This window comes from Ranitomeya imitator, chromosome 1, assembly GCF_032444005.1.
Source record: "Ranitomeya imitator isolate aRanImi1 chromosome 1, aRanImi1.pri, whole genome shotgun sequence".
In the NCBI taxonomy this organism is placed as follows: domain Eukaryota; kingdom Metazoa; phylum Chordata; class Amphibia; order Anura; family Dendrobatidae; genus Ranitomeya; species Ranitomeya imitator.
In genome coordinates, this window is record NC_091282.1 from 447,970,227 (window position 1) to 447,993,934 (window position 23,708).

Genomic DNA, 23,708 nt, shown 5'->3' on the forward strand with positions numbered 1-23,708 from the left:
AACACAAGTGACCCAGTGCCATTGAAAGCCATGCATGCCCATGCCATCACGTTGCCTCCACCATGTTTTACAGAGGATGTGGTGTGCCTTGGATCATGTGCCGTTCCCTTTCTTCTCCAAACTTTTTTCTTCCCATCATTCTGGTACAGGTTGATCTTTGTCTCATCTGTCCATAGAATACTTTTCCAGAACTGAGCTGGCTTCTTGAGGTGTTTTTCTGCAAATTTAACTCTGGCCTGTCTATTTTTGGTATTGATGAATGGTTTGCATCTAGATGTGAACCCTTTGTATTTACTGTCATGGAGTCTTCTCTTTACTGTTGACTTAGAGACAGATACACCTACTTCACTGAGAGTGTTCTGGACTTCAGTTGATGTTGTGAACGGGTTCTTCTTCACCAAATTAAGTATGCGGCGATCATCCACCACTGTTGTCATCCGTGGATGCCCAGGCCTTTTTGAGTTCCCAAGCTCACCAGTCAATTCCTTTTTTCTAAGAATGTACCCAACTGTTGATTTTGCTACTCCAAGCATGTCTGCTATCTCTCTGATGGATTTTTTCTTTTTTTTCAGCCTCAGGATGTTCTGCTTCACCTCAATTGAGAGTTCCTTTGACCGCATGTTGTCTGCTCACAGCAACAGCTTCCAAATGCAAAACCACACACCTGGAATCCACCCCTGACCTTTTAACTACTTCATTGATTACAGGTTAACGAGGGAGACGCCTTCAGAGTTAATTGCAGCCCTTAGAGTCCATTGTCCAATTACTTTTGGTCCCTTGAAAAAGAGGACGCTATGCATTACAGAGCTATGATTCCTAAACCCTTTCTCCGATTTGGATGTGGAAACTATCATATTGCAGCTGGGAGTGTGCACTTTCAGCCCATATTATATATATAATTGTATTTCTGAACATGTTTTTGTAAACAGCTAAAATAACAAAACTTGTGTCACTGTCCAAATATTTCTGGCCCTAACTGTATGTTTCTATCTACATGTGGTTATCTACTCCTTTGCCCCCGGCACGTATTATACTTATTGCTCTATGGACACTTCTTTGAAACCCCCTGTCATTTCTGTGGATTCTTCTCTCGGCCGAGAGTATACATGGGCTTATTTTATGCTGGTTCTTAGTGCGCACGCGCCGGTTGGCGCTTGCACACTGACCAGCTGCCTGGACTGAGGAAACCTTCTGCTCTGAGTCCCTTCCTCCTACTGCGCAGACGCCGGCGTCCTTGTTACTTCCGGTTTCCTGTCAGCTCCGGCGCCATGCATTCGGCGATTCGCCCCTGGACACCAGCTGCTCCTAGCCTGACAATCATTAAGGTATATATAACGCCTGCATGCTCGCTGTATCTACTGCCCTGAAGAAGCCAGGTTTCCTGGCGACACGCGTTGGGCATTCAGTGCCCTGGTCCTCCCCCTTCCCGGCTTATCTTATACTACCTCAGGACTCCCCACAGGGGCTGGGATTTACTCTAGTATAGGTTGTATTTGGGTGATGCGATGTCTATTCTCTCACATTGGATTGGCATTATTGAGCTGGTTTAGGCTGTGTGTTCTATGGACAATCTCTGATCCATAGCTGTTTATTGCACTTTTGTGCGTGCCCAGTATGTATCAGCTTTGACAATTATTGTTCACCAGTCCATAACTCTGCACCATATTTTTGGTATTGGTCCTTATTTTTAAGGACTTGATTGTATAACGCTTTCCTACCAGCTCTTTGAGCCATTTAATCGCATTTTTGAGCTATACAGGTCCTTCTCAAAAAATTAGCATATAGTGTTAAATTTCATTATTTACCATAATGTAATGATTACAATTAAACTTTCATATATTATAGATTCATTATCCACCAACTGAAATTTGTCAGGTCTTTTATTGTTTTAATACTGATGATTTTGGCATACAACTCCTGATAACCCAAAAAACCTGTCTCAATAAATTAGCATATCAAGAAAAGGTTCTCTAAACGACCTATTACCCTAATCTTCTGAATCAACTAATTAACTCTAAACACATGCAAAAGATACCTGAGGCTTTTATAAACTCCCTGCCTGGTTCATTACTCAAAACCCCCATCATGGGTAAGACTAGCGACCTGACAGATGTCAAGAAGGCCATCATTGACACCCTCAAGCAAGAGGGTAAGACCCAGAAATAAATTTCTCAACAAATAGGCTGTTCCCAGAGTGCTGTATCAAGGCACCTCAATGGTAAGTCTGTTGGAAGGAAACAATGTGGCAGAAAACGCTGTACAACGAGAAGAGGAGACCGGACCCTGAGGAAGATTGTGGGGAAGGACCGATTCCAGACCTTGGGGAACCTGAGGAAGCAGTGGACTGAGTCTGGTGTGGAAACATCCAGAGCCACCGTGCACAGGCGTGTGCAGGAAATGGGCTACAGGTGCCGCATTCCCCAGGTAAAGCCACTTTTGAGCTACAGAGAAGCAGCACTGGACTGTTGCTAAGTGGTCCCAAGTACTTTTTTCTGATGAAAGCAAATTTTGCATGTCATTCGGAAATCAAGGTGCCAGAGTCTGGAGGAAGACTGGGGAGAAGGAAATGCCAAAATGCCTGAAGTCCAGTGTCAAGTACCCACAGTCAGTGATGGTGTGGGGTGCCATGTCAGCTGCTGGTGTTGGTCCACTGTGTTTCATCAAGGGCAGGGTCAATGCAGCTAGCTATCAGGAGATTTTGGAGCACTTCATGCTTCCATCGGCTGAAATGCTTTATGGAGATGAAGATTTCATTTTTCAGCACGACCTGGCACCTGCTCACAGTGCCAAAACCACTGGTAAATGGTTTACTGACCATGGTATTACTGTGCTCAATTGGCCTGCCAACTCTCCTGACCTGAACCCCATAGAGAATCTGTGGGATATTGTGAAGAGAAAGTTGAGAGACGCAAGACCCAACACTTTGGATGAGCTTAAGGCCGCTATTGAAGCATCCTGGGCTTCCATAACATCTCAGCAGTGTCACAGGGTGATTGCCTCCATGCCACGCCGCATTGAAGCAGTCATTTCTGCCAAAGGATTCCCGACCAAGTATTGAGTGCATAACTGAACATTATTATTTGTTGGTTTTTTTGTTTGTTATTAAAAAACACTTTTATTTGATTGGATGGGTGAAATATGCTAATTTATTGAGACAGGTTTTTTGGGTTATCAGGAGTTGTATGCCAAAATCATCAGTATTAAAACAATAATAGACCTGACAAATTTCAGTTGGTGGATAATGAATCTATAATATATGAAAGTTTAATTGTAATCATTACATTATGGTAAATAATGAAATTTAACACTATATGCTAATTTTTTGAGAAGGACCTGTATTGTGTGATGTGTGGCTTTTGGTCCAGGGCATGACCCTATTATGGGTCTTTGTACTTATCATGTGTGTGATTTTACTTGTTTTTAATAGGCTTTTGCAGTGTTCAGTGTCTTTTTGTCTTTAATAAAATCTATTTGAATTTGTACTATTCATGGCGTGGTGATCCCCGTCTTGTGCATGCCTCTCTTTTCTTTATTTGATATACATGTGTTGTTTTTTGGCATGCGATGGGAGATCCCCTGTAGTGGTGCCCGCCAACATTTATTGTTAACATATTTGACCACCGAGACTCCCGTAGTTTTGGGGTCACCCTCCCAACAGTTCTTAATCAAATCAAGTGGCCCCCCTGATCCTCCTCCCATAAACCAGTTCAAAGGGGGAGAATCCTGTAGATGCCTGGGGTACCTCTTTGTATGCAAACAACAGATGGGTGAGGTACTGCTCCCAGTGTCTCCCTTCAGTCTCCACCTGAATTTTGAGCATTTGTTTTGATGTCCCATTAAAACACTCGCAGAGTCCATTGGTTTGGGGATGATAGGCGCTGGCCACAAAATGCTGTACTTGTATCTTTTCGCAGAGGCTTTCCATCATATTGGACATGAACTGGGGGGAGAGGGAGAGAGAGAGAGAAAAGCATTGGCCACTTTGTCTGCTTGGATGGAGGACAGTGCCACAGCTTCCGGGTATCGTGCAGCGCAGTCAACCACTGTGAGCATGAACTTTTTGCCAAAGCTGCTAGGTATTTCAAGTGGCCCTAGGATATCCACAGCCACTCGCTGGAAAGGCTCATTGATCACTGGCAGTGTTATCAATGGGGCTTTCTGTATATTCTCAGATTTTCCAACTCTCTGACAAACTACGCAGGATCGACAGTAATTGGCAATATCTGTCCCCATCTTGCCCCAATAGAAGTTACGTGTCAGGCGAACTTTAGTCTTTTGTATTCTATGGTGTCCAGCCAGAGGGATTTCATGAGCAATTCTCAATAATTTAAATAAATAATCAGTGGCGGTAAAGTGCACAAGAGTTTTAGCAGCAAATACAAAACAACAGCCACCAAACTGTCAATAAAAATCAAAATATAGTATTAGAAAAAATTTGCACTCAAAACATATAGTTAGTAGGAATGGGATAATACTAATGGTAATCAAAGTAATGGAAACTCATCCCTATAGCACAAGATTTAGAGAAAAGAGCTAATTTAATGTCATTTACACAATAGGGAATAAACAGATAAAAGTGCTAAATAATAATCAGTCCCAATTCACCCACATAAAAATGAAAGGATTATAATAGTGGTTACCAATGTGGGTTTTTTTTGTCATAAGAGTGTTGAATGATTGTCAGTCAAATAAATAAGCAGCATACCCCAGTCAGCAGTGTGATATCATCCTTAGAGTCCCTAATTAGGTGGCGGCGAGGCACATGTCCTGACTCCATACGTCATGGTTAAGCACGTATAGCAGTGTGGGGATTCGGGTTCCAACGATATAGCGCGCAATTATGATAATCGTTGGTTTATACTGATCCTTATTCCCCTCAATTCCCCTTATTTGGGTGGTTTTGCTGGCACTTGAGCACTTTAGCCATATAAAATGACATCTGTAAAAGTCAGGACATTGTTTAGCCTTATTACCTGATCCTAGTCTGTTATTGTCTTATGCTGATTGAAATTTGGTATTTTTGTAATTAATAAATGTATACCTTTTTATATGATTGGACTTATTGCTCCCTTTTTTTCTTATGATTGATATCCTCTCACTCTGTGCAGCATTCAACCTCTGTCTTATGCCGCAATGGGAGCATAAATCGCACCCCGGACACAGACCACGCACCCCACTTCATGCACGCTGCCACCACTCACCGAACACATGGGCGATGAGTCCCGAAAGGACTACTACTACTGTCTGCCAATCAGCAGGGTCACACACGCTAAAGGTACCTTCACACATAACGATATCGTTAACGATATTGTTGCTTTTTGTGACGTAGCAACGATATCTTTAAGGAAATCGTTATGTGTGACAGCGACCAACGATCAGGCCCCTACTGGGAGATCGTTGGTCGCTGAACAAAGTCCAGAACTTTATTTCGTCGCTGGATCTCCCGTGGACATCGCTGGATCGGCGTGTGTGACACCGATCCAGCGATGTCTTCACTGGTAACCAGGGTAAACATCGGGTAGCTAAGCGCAGGGCCGCGCTTAGTAACCCGATGTTTACCCTGGTTACCAGCGTAAAAGTAAAAAAAAACACTACATACTTACCTACCGCTGTCTGTCCCCGGCGCTGTGCTCTGCACTCCTCCTGTACTGGCTGTGAGCGTCGGTCAGCCGGAAAGCAGAGCGGTGACGTCACCGCTCTGCTTTCCGGCCGCTGTGCTCACAGCCAGTACAGGAGGAGTGCAGAGAAGCTGAGCGCCGGGGACAGACAGCGGTAGGTAAGTATGTAGTGTTTGTTTTTTTTTTACTTTTACGCTGGTAACCAGGGTAAACATCGGGTTACTAAGTGCGGCCCTGCGCTTAGTTACCCGATCTTTACCCTGGTTACCGGGGACCTCGGGATCGTTGGTCGCTGGAGAGCGGTCTGTGTGACAGCTCTCCAGCGACCAAACAGCGACGCTGCAGCGATCCGGATCGTTGTCGGTATCGCTGCAGCGTCGCTTAATGTGAAGGGGCCTTTAGGCTATGGATTCTTTAGAGCATACAAGGTTCAAACTTAAAGTTTTAAGCTTTAATAGAAAAGGAACAGTGCCTATAATAAAAGATATAAAAATATGGAAATAAAAGGTGATATACAAATATGCAAAACAGTTATAAAAATAAAGGGAGAAAACTTACAGAAATATCTAAACTTTGAAGTCCGGCATTCTGCTCCCTGAGGGGGGGATGAATATGGAATGGCTCACATCAGCTTGGCTTCCCCTCAATCTGTGAACAGCTTTCTATGTGTAAAGGCCTAATTTATAGAGTCAATCTGGAGGTCAAATTTCTAGACCAGCCTCTCAGGTTAATATTCTAATCCTTGGTTTGTGACTGGATCCTGGCTATTTTACCAATGAATACATTATTTTCTTTGAACCTATTTGTGTAACCTTTCTCATAGTAAATAGAATCATGCTGCAATTAGCCTATCTGTTCAAAAGAGTCAGAACGTGTGAAATGTTTCCACTTGATTGTGTTCAGGATATCTACCCTGGGGTGATGGGAGACCAGGAGACTGCCTGCTCAGGATAACATAGGTCATGACCTTGTGAGAGCTGCAGTCTAAGGGTACCGTCACACAGTGGCATTTTGATCGCTACGACGGCACGATCCGTGATGCTCCAGCATCGTAACAATATCGCTCCAGCGTCGTAGACTGCTGTCACACTTTGCAATGTACGACGCTGGAGCGATAATTTCAAGACGTATGTGCGATGTAGAAGCCGTTGGTTACTATGCGCACATCGTATACAATATCGTGCACACCTTTGTTACACCATGCGATCATGCCGCCACAGTGGGACACTTGATGACGAAAGAACGTTTCAAATGATCTGCTACGACGTACGATTCTCAGCGGGGTCCCTGATCGCAGGAGCGTGTCAGACACTGCGAGATCGTAACTATATCGCTGGAACGTCACGAATCGTGCCGTCGTAGCGATCAAAATGCCACTGTGTGACGGTACCCTAAGACAGATGTTAATTTACTGTTGGTCATACATCCATACATATACATATTTCACTACAGGTGTGGTGGAGTTTTATGGAGGGTTATTCTCAGATAGATGGTGAATGGGCTACACACACACATGAAAGGACTTTGATTAGGGAATCTGATAGGCCACTCGGAACAGATGTGTTTTGAGGGTGCACCTAAAGCTGTGTACATTGCTGATAGTCCTAATTTCTTGGGGTAGAGCATTCCAGAGGATAGGCGCAACGCGGGAGTATTCTTGGAGCTGGGAGGTACGGATTAGTGCAGAGGTTAGTCGAAAGTCATTTGCAGAGTGTAACGAGCGGGTAGGCTGATAAACAAAAAAGGAGGAGATGTAGGAGGGGTGCCTCAATGTGGAGAGCTTTGTGGGCGAGGACAAGCAGTTTGAATTGAATTCTACAATGAATTGACAGCCAGTGCAATGACTTACACAGTCTGGACACGTCCGAGTACCGATTAGCCAGATAGACGAAACTGGCTGCTGCATTAAGGATGGACTTGAGAGTGGATTGTGGGGACAGGAGTATGCCGAATCCACCACCAAATCTGTTTGCAGGTCTCAGGGAGAGAGAAAAATGTAGACCGCCATGAGAAATGGCAGCAGGGGAGACAGTGTCAGAATCCTGAATCCAGGTTTCAGTGAGGGCCAGCAGATTAAGAGAGTTGTTTATAAAGCAGTTGTGCAGGAAAGGAAGCTTATTGCATACAGATCGTGGATTCCAGAGGGCACAATTAAAAGAGGGAGATGAAAAAGTACAGCTAATGTTAATCAGGTTAGTAACGTTGTGATGTAAAGAAGGAGAGGGGTTGAGGTTGGGGGATGGTGGACTTGGGTTGGGGAAGAGATCCCCTGAAATCAGTAGCAGTAGAGAGAGAGAGCAAGTAGTTCTTAGAATTGTGGCATTTTTTTGTGCAACATCTTTGGGCAAGATGGGCTGAGGTTTTTCAGGAAGGTGAAAAGTGCATGGGAGCTGTATATGGGAGAGGGAAGGAGAGAGGGGTTGATATGTATGAGGGGGGATGGAGAGGGGATGGGTTCTGAATGTGGAAGGCAAGGGAGCACAGGAGGATAGAAATAGAGCATATGGCTAAATGGGAATGCATAGTGTGGGGTCCTGACTCCTCCTTTGACTAACTGCCGTTGAATTAACTGCAGCTTCTGGGTACTCAGCTGCAGGTATACTTTGCTGCAGGGACGCGTGCTTGCACCCCACACGTGTGCACCCCTTAGAATGCTACTACATTTATAGGGCTGAGTAGAGGATCAGGGGATAGGGATTGTGGGAGCTGGTCTGGGATAAATTAGCAGCTGGCCAGCACACCGGGGTGGATAGATGATCAAAGACACTAGGCCTGACTACATCTATATGCTATAACACCTTTCACCCGATAACATCTATAGTGACCCCAACCATGGATAAACAGCAGTGAATATTGAGTACAATGCAACAAATGAATTATAGCAAAGATTCAGCAGGCACTGTTATATACCATTAAAAATGGTTCCAGGATGACAGAGCAGCAGATGACAGACAGCAAGCAGTGTTATACCATTAACAATTGTTGCAGGTTGACAGAGCAGCAGATGACAGACAGCAAGCAGACATTTTATTATTTTTATAATTGTGGATGTAAAAAAAAACCTATGTCACATACAGATGATATACGAAGGTAAAAATGGGCATATAGCACTTCATATGAGCTAAAATGGACCATTTATCCTGCACTTATGTGAACTGCCCACAGACATATTACTCACATGAGCATTTCTTGTTCTACAGTGGGTATCTGATCCCTTGCTGATTTTGTAAGTTTGCCCACTGACAAAGACATGAACAGTCTATAATTTAAGGGTAGGTTAATTTTTTATTAAAAGTAAAATCCAGAAAAATCACATTGTATAAATTATATAAATATATTTACATTTTGCAGTGAGGAATTAGTATTTGATTCCTCTGGAAAACAAGACTTTATACTTGGTGGCAAAACCCTCGTTGGCAAGCACAGCAGTCAGACGTTTTTTGGAGTTGATGAGGTTTGCTCACATGTCAGTTAGAATTTTGGTCCACTCCTCATTGCAGATCATCTCTAAATCATTAAAGGGAAGGTGCCGCAATTTTGTTTTTGTATTAAAAATGATTGTTTATATAAACAATTATTTTTAATACAATTTTTTTTTTGTAACTTTAATATCTTTTTTATTATTAATTATTTTTGCAGCCACTGGGCTCCGCCATTTTGCGTTGCAGGAGTGTAAGTGTAGCTGCATGACACTTACACTCTGCAAATACGGCAGCCCTGGGCATAGGACTCAGCAGTCGGCGTCCGACCGCATACCTATCATTGTGCTGCTCCCTGCTGTGATGTGGCCACGGCCCCTGGGCTGTCTCCACATCACAGCAGAGGCAGGAGGTCGGCGCCATCTTTCTTCAGCCACAGTGGAGTGTACCTGTGAGCTCCACTGTGACTGAGAGCTGTGCTGTTAGAGGGGCAGCTCCATCTGTCTCCCCTCACACTGTCAGCGGCCGTTCCCTGTCCTCTGCTGCCTGTCTGATGTCCTCTTATCAGGAGCTGCAGAGGTAACACGGGGGAGGGGGGAGAGTCTCTCTGTGCTGCTGCTCCCTGCCTCTCCCTGCAGCCACTGATCAAGGACAAGACTGTGGTGTATCTATGACTATACTGTGTGATACTGACTGCTGAACCGAGTATGTAATCCTCTGCTGTGTGATACTGTCTGCCGGCTGTGTATCTAATTCTCTCCTGTGTGATACTGACTGCTGAACCGAGTATGTAATCCTCTGCTGTGTGATACTGTGCTGAGCCGTGTATCTAATTCTCTCCTGTGTGATACTGTCTGCTGAGCCGTGTATCTAATCCTCTCCTGTGTGATACTGTCTGCTGAGCCGTGTATCTAATCCTATCCTGTGTGATACTGTCTGCTGAGCCCTGTATCTAATCCTATCCTGTGTGATACTGTTTGCTGAGCTGTGTATCTAATCCTATCCTGTGTGATACTGTTTGCTGAGCTGTGTATCTAATCCTATCCTGTGTGATACTGTTTGCTGAGCTGTGTATCTAATCCTATCCTGTGTGATACTGTTTGCTGAGCTGTGTATCTAATCCTATCCTGTGTGATACTGTCTGCTGAGCTGTGTATCTAAATCCTATCCTGTATGATACTGTCTGCTGAGCTGTGTATCTAATCCTATCCTGTGTGATACTGTCTGCTGAGCTGTGTATCTAAATCCTATCCTGTATGATACTGTCTGCTGAGCTGTGTATCTAATCCTATCCTGTGTGATACTGTCTGCTGAACTGTGTATCTAATCATATCCTGTGTGATACTGACTGCTGAGCTGTATATCTAATTCTCTCCTATGCACTCCTCTCACCCCTGCATGTCTTTCCCCATTGCACACACAGCTCAGTGCGTGCAATAACAGGAGCAGCTGCGGTCATGCTGTATTATGGCATTATGTGTGATCTATGGCTGTATTATATGTGATCTATATAGCGGTATTATTTTTATCTAGTATTGTGGAATGATGTAAAAGCTATACGACGGTATATGAGAACTAGATTGTGGGATTATGTGTGATATGTGGCGGTATTATGTGAAAATTATATGGTGGTATTGTGGGTGTTCTATGTGGCGGTATTATGTGAGACGTATGTGGCGGTATTATCTGAGACGTATGTGGTGGTATTATGCGTGATCTATATGGCGGTATTATGTGTGATCTATATGGTGGCACTGTGTGATCTAAATGGTGGCATTATGTGAGAACATTATGGCGGTATTATGTGAGAACACTATGGCAGTATTATCTTCAGAAAGGGGACCCGTTCTAGGGTGGTTCTGTCTGAGCAGCTGCACACGGGTCTGGGGTAAAAGAGGGGGCAGCATGACCTCCAGTTAGGTGCAGTCATGGGAGGGCTGGTCAGGCAGCTGAAGAGAGGGGTCTCATTTTTATCGTTACTATATGGCTACATTTCCTTTCCAGCTTTACCCCGTACTTCGCCTGTCGCCTCGCTTTCACACATCGCCAGGACAGGATGGAGAAGACAGGATCTGAGGAGCGGAATGGGGTCTTTGCATGCAATGTCTGGATCAGACCAGGCCATCAATCCGCAGAAATGTTTCCTGGATTTCAGTGGAGCAGACGGTCCATCCATGTGTATAAAAGACAGCGCTCTATGTACAATCCCTGGCTGCTCCGCGCACCGAACAGGGTGCCCCCCATAGACCAGCACACTCCTGAAATACTCCGTGCTGCTGTCACCCTGCTCACTCCACCATATATCTCCCAGAATCCTTGCTGCCTGCCATTCTCTGTGACTGTCTACTTGTCGGTATAACTCTGCAGTCACCAAAAAAAATGGCTGCTCACTGGGTTCCTGAATATCATCCTCTCTTATCCCTTAGCAAACACCCAGAAGGGGAGGAGACATCACACACGTCAGCAGACTCCGCCCATATTTACTGCAGTGCTGTAATGTGAGCTAGTTGTACACTAGGTTTTTGTCAAATTTCAGCAGCTGCTCCCCCTAGTGTTTAAAAGTGGAAATGCCAAACCTTTTCAAATTATTTTTCATATTTTACTAAATTAAATGTTTTTTAAGAAAATGTGAACATTAATTCTTTACATTTTTTCAATTGCTGGAAAAAAAATTTTTTTGATGGCACCTTCCCTTTAAGGTTTTGAGGCTGTTGCTTGGCAACTCAGAGCTTCAACTCCCTCCATAAGTTTTCTATGGGATTAAGGTCTGGATACTAGCTAGGCCACTCCATGACTGTAATGTGCTTCTTTTTGAGCCACTTGTTACCTTGGCTGCATGTTTTGGTTCCTTGTCTTGCTGGAAGACCCAGCCACGACCCATTTTTAATGTCCTGGCGTAGGGAAGGAGGTTGTCACTAAGGATTTTACGGTACATGGCTCCATCCACTCTTACATTGATGCGGTGAAGTAGTCATTTGCCATTAGCAGAGAAGCACCCCCAAAAACTAATGTTTCCACCTCCATGCTAAACAGTGGGGACGGTGTCCTTTGGGTAATACGCAGCATTTCTCTTCCTCCAAACACAGCGAGTTGACTTAATGCCAAAGGCCTCAATTTTTGTCTCCTCTGACCACAGCACCTTCTCCCAATCACTCACAAAATCATCCATGTGTTCATTGGCAAACTTCAGACGGGCCTGCACATGTGACTTCTGACCCGGGGGACCTTGCGGGCACTGCAGGATTTTAAACCTTTACGTGTAATGTGTCACCAATGGATGTCTTGGAGACTGTGGTCCCAGCTACCTTGAGATCATTAACAAGTTCCCTCGTGTAGTTTTAGGCTGATCTCTCACCTTCCTCATGATCAAGGATACCCCACAAGGTGAGATTTTGAATAGTGCCCCATATCGATGTCGATTGACAGTCATTTTGTATTTCTTCCATTTTCTTACTATTGCACAGTTGTCTAATTCTCACCCAGCATCTTACTTATGGTTGTCGCCAATTCCAGGTTTGTGCAGGTCTAACATCTTGTCCCTGACATCCTTATAAAGCTCTTTGGTCTTGCCCATGTTGTAGAGGTTAGAGTCTGACTGATTGAGTCTGTGGATGGGAGTCTTCTATAAAAGCTGACTATGCAAGACAGCTGTCTTTAATGCAGGTAACGAGTTTAGTAGGAGCGTCTATCTGGCAGTAGAAGCCAAAACTCTTAGGCTATGTTCACACTTTGCAGATTCCACTGCGGATTTTTCCGCAGCAGAATTCCAAAATCCGCAGTGAAAACCCGTCGCGGTTTTTACTGCGTTTTCTTCTGCGGATTTTCATCTGCAGTTTTCTATTGGAGCAGGTGAAAATCCGCAGAAAAGACGTGACATGCTGCGGAATGTAATCCGCAGCGTTTCCGCGCGGTTTTTTCCGCAGCATGTGCACTGCGTTTTTTGTTTCCCATAGGTTTACATTGTAATGTAAACTCATGGGAAACTGCTGCGGATCCGCAGCGGTCAAATCCGCTGCGGATCCGCAGCAAAATCCGCAAAGTGTGAATATAGCCTTAGGGTATGTGTCCACGGGCTGGATTACATCCGGATTAGCTGCGGATTGAACGCTGCGTACAGCGGCCAGATATTACAGCATAGTGGAGGGGATTTTATGCGAACATGCATCTGGCGGCCCTGCGTTTACGGACATGCGGCGTGTCTTTTTAGAACGCAGCATATCTGTTTACCTTGCGGCGACCCTTTGTCGCCGCAAGGTAAATTACACAGTCCTATGCATAGGGTGCGGCGATTCCAGATGTGTTCAATGAACACATCCAGAATCACCGCGCGTACAGAAGGGGGCGGCGCTTTGGGAGGAGCGGATTTTCCGCTCTGTCCAAAGTGCCGACAATCTGGCACTTGGACATGCACCCTTAATGGTTGGTAGGAAATCAAATATCTTATTTTTGGGAGTAGAAGATGCACTTTTTCCCAAACACATTTGGGAGGAAAATGGGGAGGGGAGGGTACGTCTAAGGCTATGTTCACACATTGCGGTTTTTACCGCGGAACCGCGGCGATTTTGCAGCTGCGGGTCCGCAGCAGTTTCCATAGCGTTTACAGTAACCTGTAAACCCTATGGAAACCGCTGTGCACATGCTGCAGGAAAAACTGCGCGGGAACGCAGCGGTTTACAACCCGCAACATGTCACTTCTTTGTGCAGAATCGCAGCGATTCTGCACCCATAGAAATGCATTGATCCGCTTACTTCCCGCATGGGGCTGTGCCCACCATGCGGGAAGTAATGCGGATAATGTGCGGGTTATACCCGGGGTGGAGGAGAGGAGACTCTCCTCCAGGCCCCGAGAACCATATTTGAGTAAAAAAAAATAAAATAAAAAATCATGATATACTCACCTCTGAAGTCTCAGCGCTGCACGCGGCCGTTCGGTCTCAGGTTTGCTATGCGACAAGGACCTGCGGTGACGTTTCGGTCACATGACCATGACGTCACGAAGGTCCTGGTTGCACAGCATCTTTGGAACTGGACCGCCGCCTGCAGCGCCGAAGAGATCGGGACGTCAGAAGGTGAGTATATCATGATTTTATTATTTTTAACATTACTATTGATGCTGCATATTGCTGCATATGCGGCATCAATAGTAGGGGTAAAATCCCGCAGCGGAACCCGCAACACAAACCGCGATAAATCTGCAGGGATAACCGCAGCGGGTTTGCCCTGCAGATTTATCAAATCTGCTGCGGGAGAACCCGCAGGGACAGGACGCTATGTGTGAACATAGCCTAATAGTGCGAATGCAGGCTTGCTGGGGGTTGCGGCAGTGGTGTAGCAGCGGAACTGGCAGCGGCAGAGGTGTAGCGATGCTGCGGCGGTGGGTGGGATGGAGTGCACTTGAGCAGGGTCCCTTCCTCAGGATGCCGGTGGCAGAAATGTGGGATAATTAATATAAGTGGTGCACCCCTGCACAACACATGGAGATGGGGTGCAAAACCTGGTCAGTAAATAGAATGCTATAAACACAAAAGAAAAAAGACTCGACCAATAATGGTATGCACACCCATAAAATATGTCAAAATATCAAAGAATGTTTAATTACACCTCAAAGAACATGACAAACATATAAAACCATTTAAAAATGTCGGAATACAGAACCATAAGTCACCACCCCTAAGCCCAAATATCATGAAATAACAACACTGCATAGATAAAGTGCTATATATATATATATACAAGATGTGTCCTGTCTAAACAGGAGTGTGCAGGAAATGGCTATAGCCAGGAAGTGTACACCGTCGTCATGGTGCATCTGCTATAATGGCTATAGCCAGGAAGTGTACACCGTCGTCATGGTGCATCTGCTATAATGGCTATAGCCAGGAAGTGTACACCGTCGTCATGGTGCATCTGCTATAATGGTTATAGCCATTTCCTGCACACTCCATGCGGCGGCCTCCAGTGTGCGTCTCGTCAGAACTACACACCGGTTAGTACTTGACTCATTTCTATCATTATCGCATCTATATATACCTCGGAACAGGCAGATTCTTTCACTTCCCCTGATGAAGCTGCGTCCGCAGTGATACGCGTGGGGCTCTCGCCTCACCCCTTAAGCCTGTCTCCTGTCTCCATTAGGCATCTGGGCTCATGGTATACCATTGTTCAGTGTTCATGCCGTTCCTTTGGAATATTTTTTCCTCTCTTCACTCCCCCCCATTTTTTCTTACATCTTGGCACCCATTGGGTTATTATTTGATTGCAGGGGAGTACTAGTGTATGTCATATTTCAGGCTTTCTGGCACATGCTTGTAGCCCGCATTTATATACCTATCTTGGTACTGCCATCATCTTGGCTAAACAGCATGCTGATATAACACTTTATATTGTTGTATACCAAACACTGAATTGCAGTAATTGTATTGCTAGATTATCTGTCAGTGTAAGACTACAGGTTTACGTATGCATTTGTTTTGGCCTTTATATATTCATGTATGTCATATTGGACCATTACATGTTTAGACAGGATACATCTTGTATATATATAGCACTTTATCTATGCAGTGTTGTTATTTCATGATATTTGGGCTTAGGGGTGGTGATTTATGGTTCTGTATTCAGACCTTTTTAAATGGTTTTATATGTTTGTCATGTTCTTTGAGGTGTAATTAAACATTCTTTGATATTTTCACATTTTATGGGTGTGCATACCATTATTGGTCGAGTCTTTTTTTCTTTTGTGTTGGTGGCAGAAATGTGGTGACACCGCAGCCCAGTGTCCACAGAGCGCAGAGCCGAGTGCATCACCGGTTTCCCTGCGGCCATATTACTGAAGCCGTGGGCCGCCGGATGCTTCAGGAAAATGGCCGCCGAAGGCCGAGCGTGCGCAGATTGAAATATTGGCAGCACTTGACGTCAGTAAGATCTCAGTCTCCGTACGCGTGGCCTCTGGCCCAAAATTTGGGGTGCGTCTTATGGTCTGGTGTGTCTTAATAGTCCGAAAAACACAGTACCGTACGTATTTCTCTCTGCAAAATGCATATAAATTTATATAATTTATACAGTGGGATTTTCTGGATTTTATTTTTGACATTTTATCAAATTAACCTACCCTTAAAACTTGTAAACTTACAAAATCAGCAAGGGATCAAATACTTATTTCCTCCACTGTATATGATCATTTTATACATACTTGACAATTCTCCGGAGACAGAAAATCCCTGACACCTCCCAGAACATAGGGGTTGGAGGACAAGAGATGTAAAAGGCATGGCTGTAGGTGACAATGTTCTCCCAAAAGGACAGGGCAGAAGAGCAGGCAAATCTCTTTTTAGCAAAAATAGGGCGCCAGCTCACCGAATAAATGTCCAGGTTTCGCAGGTGCGCGGAACTCCATCCTGATTAGACATATGAATCATATTGACAAAAGGTTTATGTTCCAGCTACTTTAGATATCAATTTAAATTTTATTTAATCCATATTACAATTGCATAGCACTAGTGCAAAACACAACAAAAACTAAAATCTCAATTTTTTATCGAAAGGAGCTGGAACATAAACCTTTTGTAAATGGGGATTGAGTGGTTTTGGTGACCAGCGTCTTTTTGGGGCACTGCACAACTGATGAACAACAATATTGATTTGAAAGAAATTTACAACCAGCATACCGGCCGAGATGGCTGACATTTGGCGCTAGCTGGAGCAACAGCTCGGATGTGAACATTACAGCAAGCGACAGTGAAATTGTTTCGTCTGTTGGGTATATTTGAGAATTCACGAATAGTAGAGGGGTCTCTATGCGACCAGGCGTGGCAACTGAGTGATCGGTCACAATGGGCAGGGGAGAAGAGGTAAGTGGCCACCAATTCTCACCGACTCTAGATCAGAATACAAAATTCATGAGAAGACACTTCAGGAACACAGACGAGTATAAACCGAATATTTTCCCTCTATCTCCACCCCCTCTCTGATTGAAAACTCTGGCTTTATAGGGCCGGGAAGGGAGAAGAGGGAAACTCAGCAGGTGGGAAGGTGTATATAAATGATTGGCCCCGCCGCAATGCACCGAGAGACGGAACTTGGTTTAAACAGTCATTCTGTTGACAGTCTTTATGGGGTTAATCTGCTGGTTAATAGCATTCTGACACCGTATGGAGCCCGCTGTCCGGAGGAAATTAAAGGGAACCTGTCACCCCGAAAATCGCGGGTGAGGTAATCCCACCGGCATCAGGGGCTTATCTACAGCATTCTGTAATACTGTAGATAAGCCCCCGATGTTACCTGAAAGAGGAGAAAAAGACGTTAGATTATACTCACCCAGGGGCGGTCCCGCTGCTGGTCCGGTCAGATGGGTGTCTCTGGTCCGCTGCGGCGCCTCCCATCTTCATTCCAAGACGTCCTCTTCTGATCTTCAGCCACGGCTCCGGCGCAGGCGTACTTTGTCTGCCCTGTTGAGGGCAGAGCAAAGTACTGCAGTGCGCAGGCGCCGGGCCTCTGACCTTTCTGAAGATCAGAAGAGGACGTCTTGGAATGAAGATGGGAGGTGCTAGACCCGGACCTGAGACACCCGTTTGACCGGACCGCAGCGGGACCGCCCCTGGGTGAGTATAATCTAACATCTTTTTCTCCTCTTTCAGGTAACATCGGGGGTTAATCTACAGCATTACAGAATGCTGTAGATAAGCCCCTGATGCCGGTGAGCTTACCTCACCCGCGATTTTCGGGGCGACAGGTTCCCTTTAACTTTATTCCCTCTGGCAGCCTTCGGCAGTCAGGTGAAATTAGCGTTGGTCGCGATAGCACCCTCTGAGACTGCGATCATTACGTCCCTGGCTGTGACTGAAACCGTGCTGGTGCCCCCCTGTGACTGGAGGCCGGACACTGCCAAATAAACATTGCCGCGGGAGATAAAAGGTCATTTCCTCCCAGCAGCTAAAGCCCTCAGTGATGGAAAGTGTCAGAGCTCTATTAGCCCTGTAGATTAACCCTATATCTGTAGGTTTATGGCATCATTTACATAACAGCTTCCCTGGAAAGGGTTTTCTGGCGCATTTTTTTTTAATTAAGTTCTCCCTGGGTCCAATGGTGAGTGTCCACCACTGCTCCTGGTGTCTTTTATTGCTTGCAGTGCTGATGTCACGTTGACAGCACGCAGTTCAGCCGCTATGCCCGAGTTGATCACTAACCGATTGGGTGCAGAGCTGTTAATGCAATATTGGACCTGCAGGCAATAAAAGATACCAGAGAGACTCAGCATTGGACCCGGGAAGGGTAATGCCACATTCACACATCCATGTATCAATGTGTGAATGCAGCATTATCGATGTATCAGTATCCACGTGGTCTGAATATGGACTGATGCAGGGACCGGACATGGGTCTCAAAACCCAAACTGCACGGCCTCATATATGCTTACAAGGCTGATCAGTTTGGGTCTAGAAACCCCATAAGCAAACTGTGAATCATAAACCGTGACACACAGATGTGTGAACGCACGTTATAAGCAGTTTATTAATTTTCTATTAAGCAAACTGCGGTCAAAGACAGGGATTTTCAAAATCTGGAAAACTCCTTTAAGAGGTTGGATTCAAAACTACAGCTCATCCCAAAAAAACAAACACACAGCACACAACAAAAACTAGATGTGGAATTATTGGTGAAATATTTGGGTCAATTATTAACTAAAGCTCTTAGAAGGATATGCTTACTAAAGGGAACCTGTCACCCCGAAAATCGCGGGTGAGGTAATCTGTTATGATTAGGTAATTCAGTACCACAATGGACATAGAAGTCAGAGCACATACAGTGACCTGACAATAACCCAAAAACATAGAACGAGCTCTGAGACGTGGGAACTCTGCTGATCGCAATCCCTAATCCTCTCCAACCACACTAAAGGCAGCCGTGGATTGCGCCTAACGCTCCCTATGCAACTCGGCACAGCCTGAGAAACTAGCTAGCCTGAAGATAGAAAATAAGCCTACCTTGCCTCAAAGAAATACCCCAAAGGAAAAGGCAGCCCCCCACATATAATGACGATGAAAAGACAAACGCAGAGGTGAAATAGATTAAGCAAAGCGAGGCCTGACTTTCTGAACAGAGCGAGGATAGGAAAGGCAACTTTGCGGTTAACACAAAACCCTACAAACAACCACGCAAAGGGGGCAAAAAGACCCTCCGTACCGACTAACGGTACGGAGGTACACCCTCTGCGTCCCAGAGCTTCCAGCAAGCAAGAAAAAAACAAATAAGCAAGCTGGACAGAAAAAACAGCAAACAAAAATAACAAAAGCGGAACTTAGCTATGCAGAGCAGCAGGCCACAGGAACGATCCAGGAGGAAGCAAGTCCAATACTAGAACATTGACTGGATGCCAGGATCAAAGCACTAGGTGGAGTTAAATAGAGCAGCACCTAACGACTTCACCACATCACCTGAGGAAGGAAACTCAGAAGCCGCAGTACCACTTTCCTCCACCAACGGAAGCTCATAGAGAGAATCAGCCGAAGTACCACTTGTGACCACAGGAGGGAGCTCTGCCACAGAATTCACAACAGTAATCCCACCGGCATCAGGGGCTTATCTGCAGCATTCTGTAATGCTGTAGATAAGCCCCCGATGTTACCTGAAAAAGGAGAAAAAGACGTTATATTATACTTACCCAGGGGCGGTCCCGCTGCTGGTCAGGTCGGATGGGCGTCTCCGGTCCGCTCCGGCGCCTCCTATCTTCTTTCCATGACGTGCTCTTCTGATCTTCAGCCACGGCTCCGGCGCAGGCGTACTTTGCTCTGCCCTGTTGAGGGCAGACAAAGTACTGCAGTGCGCAGGCGCCGACCCTCTGACCTTTCCAGCGCCTGCGCACTGCAGTACTATCCTCTGCCCTCAAGAGGGCAGAGCAAAGTACGCCTGCGCCGGAGCCGTGTCTGAAGATCAGAAGAGGACGTCATGGAAAGAAGATAGGAGGCGCCGGAGCGGACCGGAGACGCCCATCCGACCTGACCAGCAGCGGGACCGCCCCTGGGTGAGTATAATATAACGTCTTTTTCTCCTTTTTCAGGTAACATCGGGGGCTTATCTACAGCATTACAGAATGCTGCAGATAAGCCCCTGATGCCGGTGGGATTACCTCACCTGCGATTTTCGGGGTGACAGGTTCCCTTTAAATGGGTGTGGTTGTGTCTGCAATAACATGTGAAGAAGGAAGACAAGAAAGACGGAAGGGGAGTAGGGAAAGGGGGAAGGAGGAAAAAGGGCATGAAGGAATGAGAGAAAGGCGGCAGGGGAAGGAAGGAAAGGGGCGAGAAGGAAAGAGAGTGAAAGGGAAGGAAGGAAAGGGTCAGAGAAAGAAGGAACGACGGTAGGGGAAGTAGGGAAAGGAGGAAGGAGGGAAAGGGGCATGAAGGAATGAGAAAGGCAGAAGGGGAAGGAAGGAAAGGGGCGAGAAGGAGAGAAAGAGTGAAGGTGAAGGAAGGAAAGGGTCATAGAAAGAAGGAAAGACGGTCGGGGAAGTAGGGGAAGGAGGGAAAGGGGCATGAAGGAATTATTATTATTATTTATTGTTATAGCGCCATTTATTCCATGACGCTTTACATGTAAGGAGGGGTATACATAATAAAAACAAGTACAAGGAATGAGAGAAAGGCGGAAGGGGAAGGAAGGAAAGGGTCCGAGAAAGAAGGAAAGATGGTAGGGGAAAGAGGTGAGAAGGAAGGAGAGAAAAACGGAAGGGGAAGGAGGGAAAGGGGCAAGAGGGAGAGAAAAGGAGAGACAGATGGAAGGGAAAGGAGGGAACGGGGTGACAAAGGAGAGAAAGACAGTAGGAGGAAAAGGGGCGAGAAAGGAGAGAAAGACAGTAGGGGAAGGAGGGAAAGGGGTGAGAAGGAAAGAGAGAATGACGGAAGGGGAAGGAGGGAAAGGGGCAAGAAGGAGAAGGAAGGAGAGAGATGGAAGGGGTAGGAGGGAAAGGGTCCGAGAAAGGAGGAAAGACGATAGGGGAAAGGGGGAAGGAGGGAAAGGGGCATGAAGGAATGAGAGAAAGGCAGAAGGGGAAGGAAGGAAAGGGGCGAGACGGAGAGAAAGAGTGAAGGGGAAGGAAGGAAAGGGTCCGAGAAAGAAGGAAAGATGGTAGGGGAAAGGGGTGAGAAGGAAGGAGAGAAAAACAGAAATGGAAGGAGGGAAAGGGGCAAGAGGGAGAGGGAAGGAGAGACAGATGGAAGGGGAAGGAGGGAACAGGGCGACAAAGGAGAGAAAGACAGTAGAAGGAGGAAAAGGGGCGAGAAAGGAGAGAAAGACAGTAGGGGAAGGAGGGAAAGGGGCAAGAAGGAGAAGGAAGGAGAGAGATGGAAGGGGAAGGAGGGAAAGGGGTGAGAAAGGAGAGAAAGTAGGGGAAAAAGGAAAAGGGGCAAGAAGGAGAAGGAAGGAGAGAAAGAGGGTAAAGGAAGGAAGGAGAGAAAGATGGGAGGGGAAGGAGGGAAAGGGGCGAGAAAGGAGAGAAAGACAGTAGGGGAAGGAGGGAAAGGGGCAAGAAGGAAGGAGAGAAAGAGGGTAAAGGAAGGAAGGCGAGAAAGACAGAAGGGGAAGGAGGGAAAGAAGGAGAAGGAAGGAGAGAAAGAGGGTAAAGTAAGGAGAGAAAGAGGGTATAGGAAGGAGAGAAAGATGGAAGGGGAAGGAGGGAAAGGGGTGAGAATGAAGGAGAGAAAGACAGGGGAAGGAAGGAAAGGGGCAAAAAGAAGGAAGGAGAGAAAGAGGGAAGGGGAAGGCGGGAAAGGGGCAAGAGGGAAGGAGAGAAAGACAGAAGGGGAAGAAGGGAAAGGGGCAAAAAGGAGAAGGAAGCAGAGAAAGAGGGTAAAGGAAGGAGAGAGAGGGTAAAGGAAGGAAGGAAGGAGAGAAAGATGGAAGGGGAAGGAGGGAAAGGGGTGAGAAAGAAGGAGAGAAAGACAGTAGGGGAAGGAGGGAAAGGGGCAAAAAGAAGGAAGGAGAAAAAGATGGAAGGGGAAGGCGGAAAGGGGCAAGAAAGAGAAGGAAGGAGAAAAAGACGCAAGAGGAACTAGGGAAAGGGGCAAGAAGGAGAGAAAGAGGGAAGATGAAGGAAGGAAAGGGGCGAGAAAGAAGATGAAAACGACGGTAGGGGAAGGAGGGAAAGGGGTAAGAAGGAAGGATAGAAAGAAGGTAAAGGAAGGAGAGAAAGAGGAAATGGGAGAAAGAAAAGGAAAACAAAGAGGATAAGAAAAAGAGAGAAGGGAAAGGAAGGAGATACAAAGAAAGGAAGGAAAGCAGAATGAAGACTTTAAGAAGGAAGGAAAGAAAAAAAATAAAGAAAGAAAAATAGAAAGCACGGCTAACTGTGAGCTAGCTACAGCCATAACAGCACGTGTGGGGAGCACTCCGGGCTCCCGGTACTGGCCGGTCAGACTTGCTTCTTCCGTGCCCGGCTACAGTATCCCGTCAGCTCACTGGCCCTGCACGTCGGTAATGACAATCTATGGGACCTGGGAGACGTAAACGTTCTATTTACCGTGTGGATCAGTCACAATCCTGGGCTCCTTTCCTAGAAGTCGCTATAGGGCGGAGGAGAAAGGTCAGGGCTGTGCTTTGTCAATGACAGGGCTCATTAACTGTATACGTTCCGCCTTGTGCATGGAGGCTAAATACAATTTACAAGCTACATGAGGCCTCGTCTCCAGGAGCAAAGGAGTTAAGAGGTGTTGCTGCACGTACAGGAAGGGCGTGTCTGCAGCGGGTGGGCGGACTGGAGCGATATTTGACTGAGGCTTTGACAGTTCGTACGTAACTGGGCTTGTGCGACATCTACTGGCCAGTTTCATGTGTTACAACGTGGTAAACGTGCTGGCTTCTCTTCAGTCACATGACCTGCTATAACGTGAGGGAGAAGTCACGTGACTGGGAATTTGGCGAGAACGTCATTTCCAACACGAGCAGTGACTGTAGTTACCGTCATCGCCATTACTGTAATAGCATAGGGAATTAAATAGACATGAAAGGTGCAATATGGGACATTTTTCCTCAGCTGTTTTAGGCTCAGTGACAACAGAGCTGACTAATAAAATATGGCCGCTATTCAGATCTGACATTGTGATTAGTGTTCACACGATGTTTCAGGCTCATTCAAGCAGGGTTTCTGCAGTGTTTTAACACGTAAAATGTCCTGAGTTTTGAGATTTTAAAAGACATTTTTTACAAACACTTTTACAATGGTGACTTGTGCAGGTGTTTTTTTTTAGAAAGTTAGTATCCCAGTGTGACTACTGCATGTGGTGCAGCTCCATGTCCTCCCGCCCCCCTTAAACTCACGCATTCATTCGCCCTGGGTTATGTGGGAGCTCTTTCACCTCGTGCCGTAGCTGTACTATCCCACCCTACACCGGTGACATCATTTCAAGCGCATGGACCCCAACTATTACGGGTCTTTAATGGTATTAGTTGTCTCGTATGGGCCAATGGAGCGCCCCCAAGGCTCCAGGGCATGGATGTGACTGCAACCCTTGGCCTGCCCCCACCCCATGACCCTACCATGAATATGTAAAATCTTCAGTTTATATTGCTGACCCCAAAAATGGCTTACGCCACAAAAGAATTCCCATGTGTGTAGACATTTCCATGTTTTGTAGACTTTTCATTAAAGAGTTTGTTCATGCATTTGATATTGATGTCCTAG

At 45.9% G+C, this 23,708-nt stretch overlaps 1 protein-coding gene across 1 annotated transcript in view; it reads right to left on the bottom strand.

Annotated features, from left to right (window-relative positions):
* Positions 1 to 22,767, bottom strand: part of PLGRKT (plasminogen receptor with a C-terminal lysine) — a 133,804-nt gene extending 111,037 nt beyond the window's left edge. The window contains exon 1 of the mRNA XM_069764387.1: positions 22,548 to 22,767. The gene's annotated coding sequence lies outside the window, so the exon portion shown is untranslated. The remainder of the gene's footprint in view (positions 1 to 22,547) is intronic.
* Between the last annotated feature and the right edge of the window lie 941 nt (positions 22,768 to 23,708).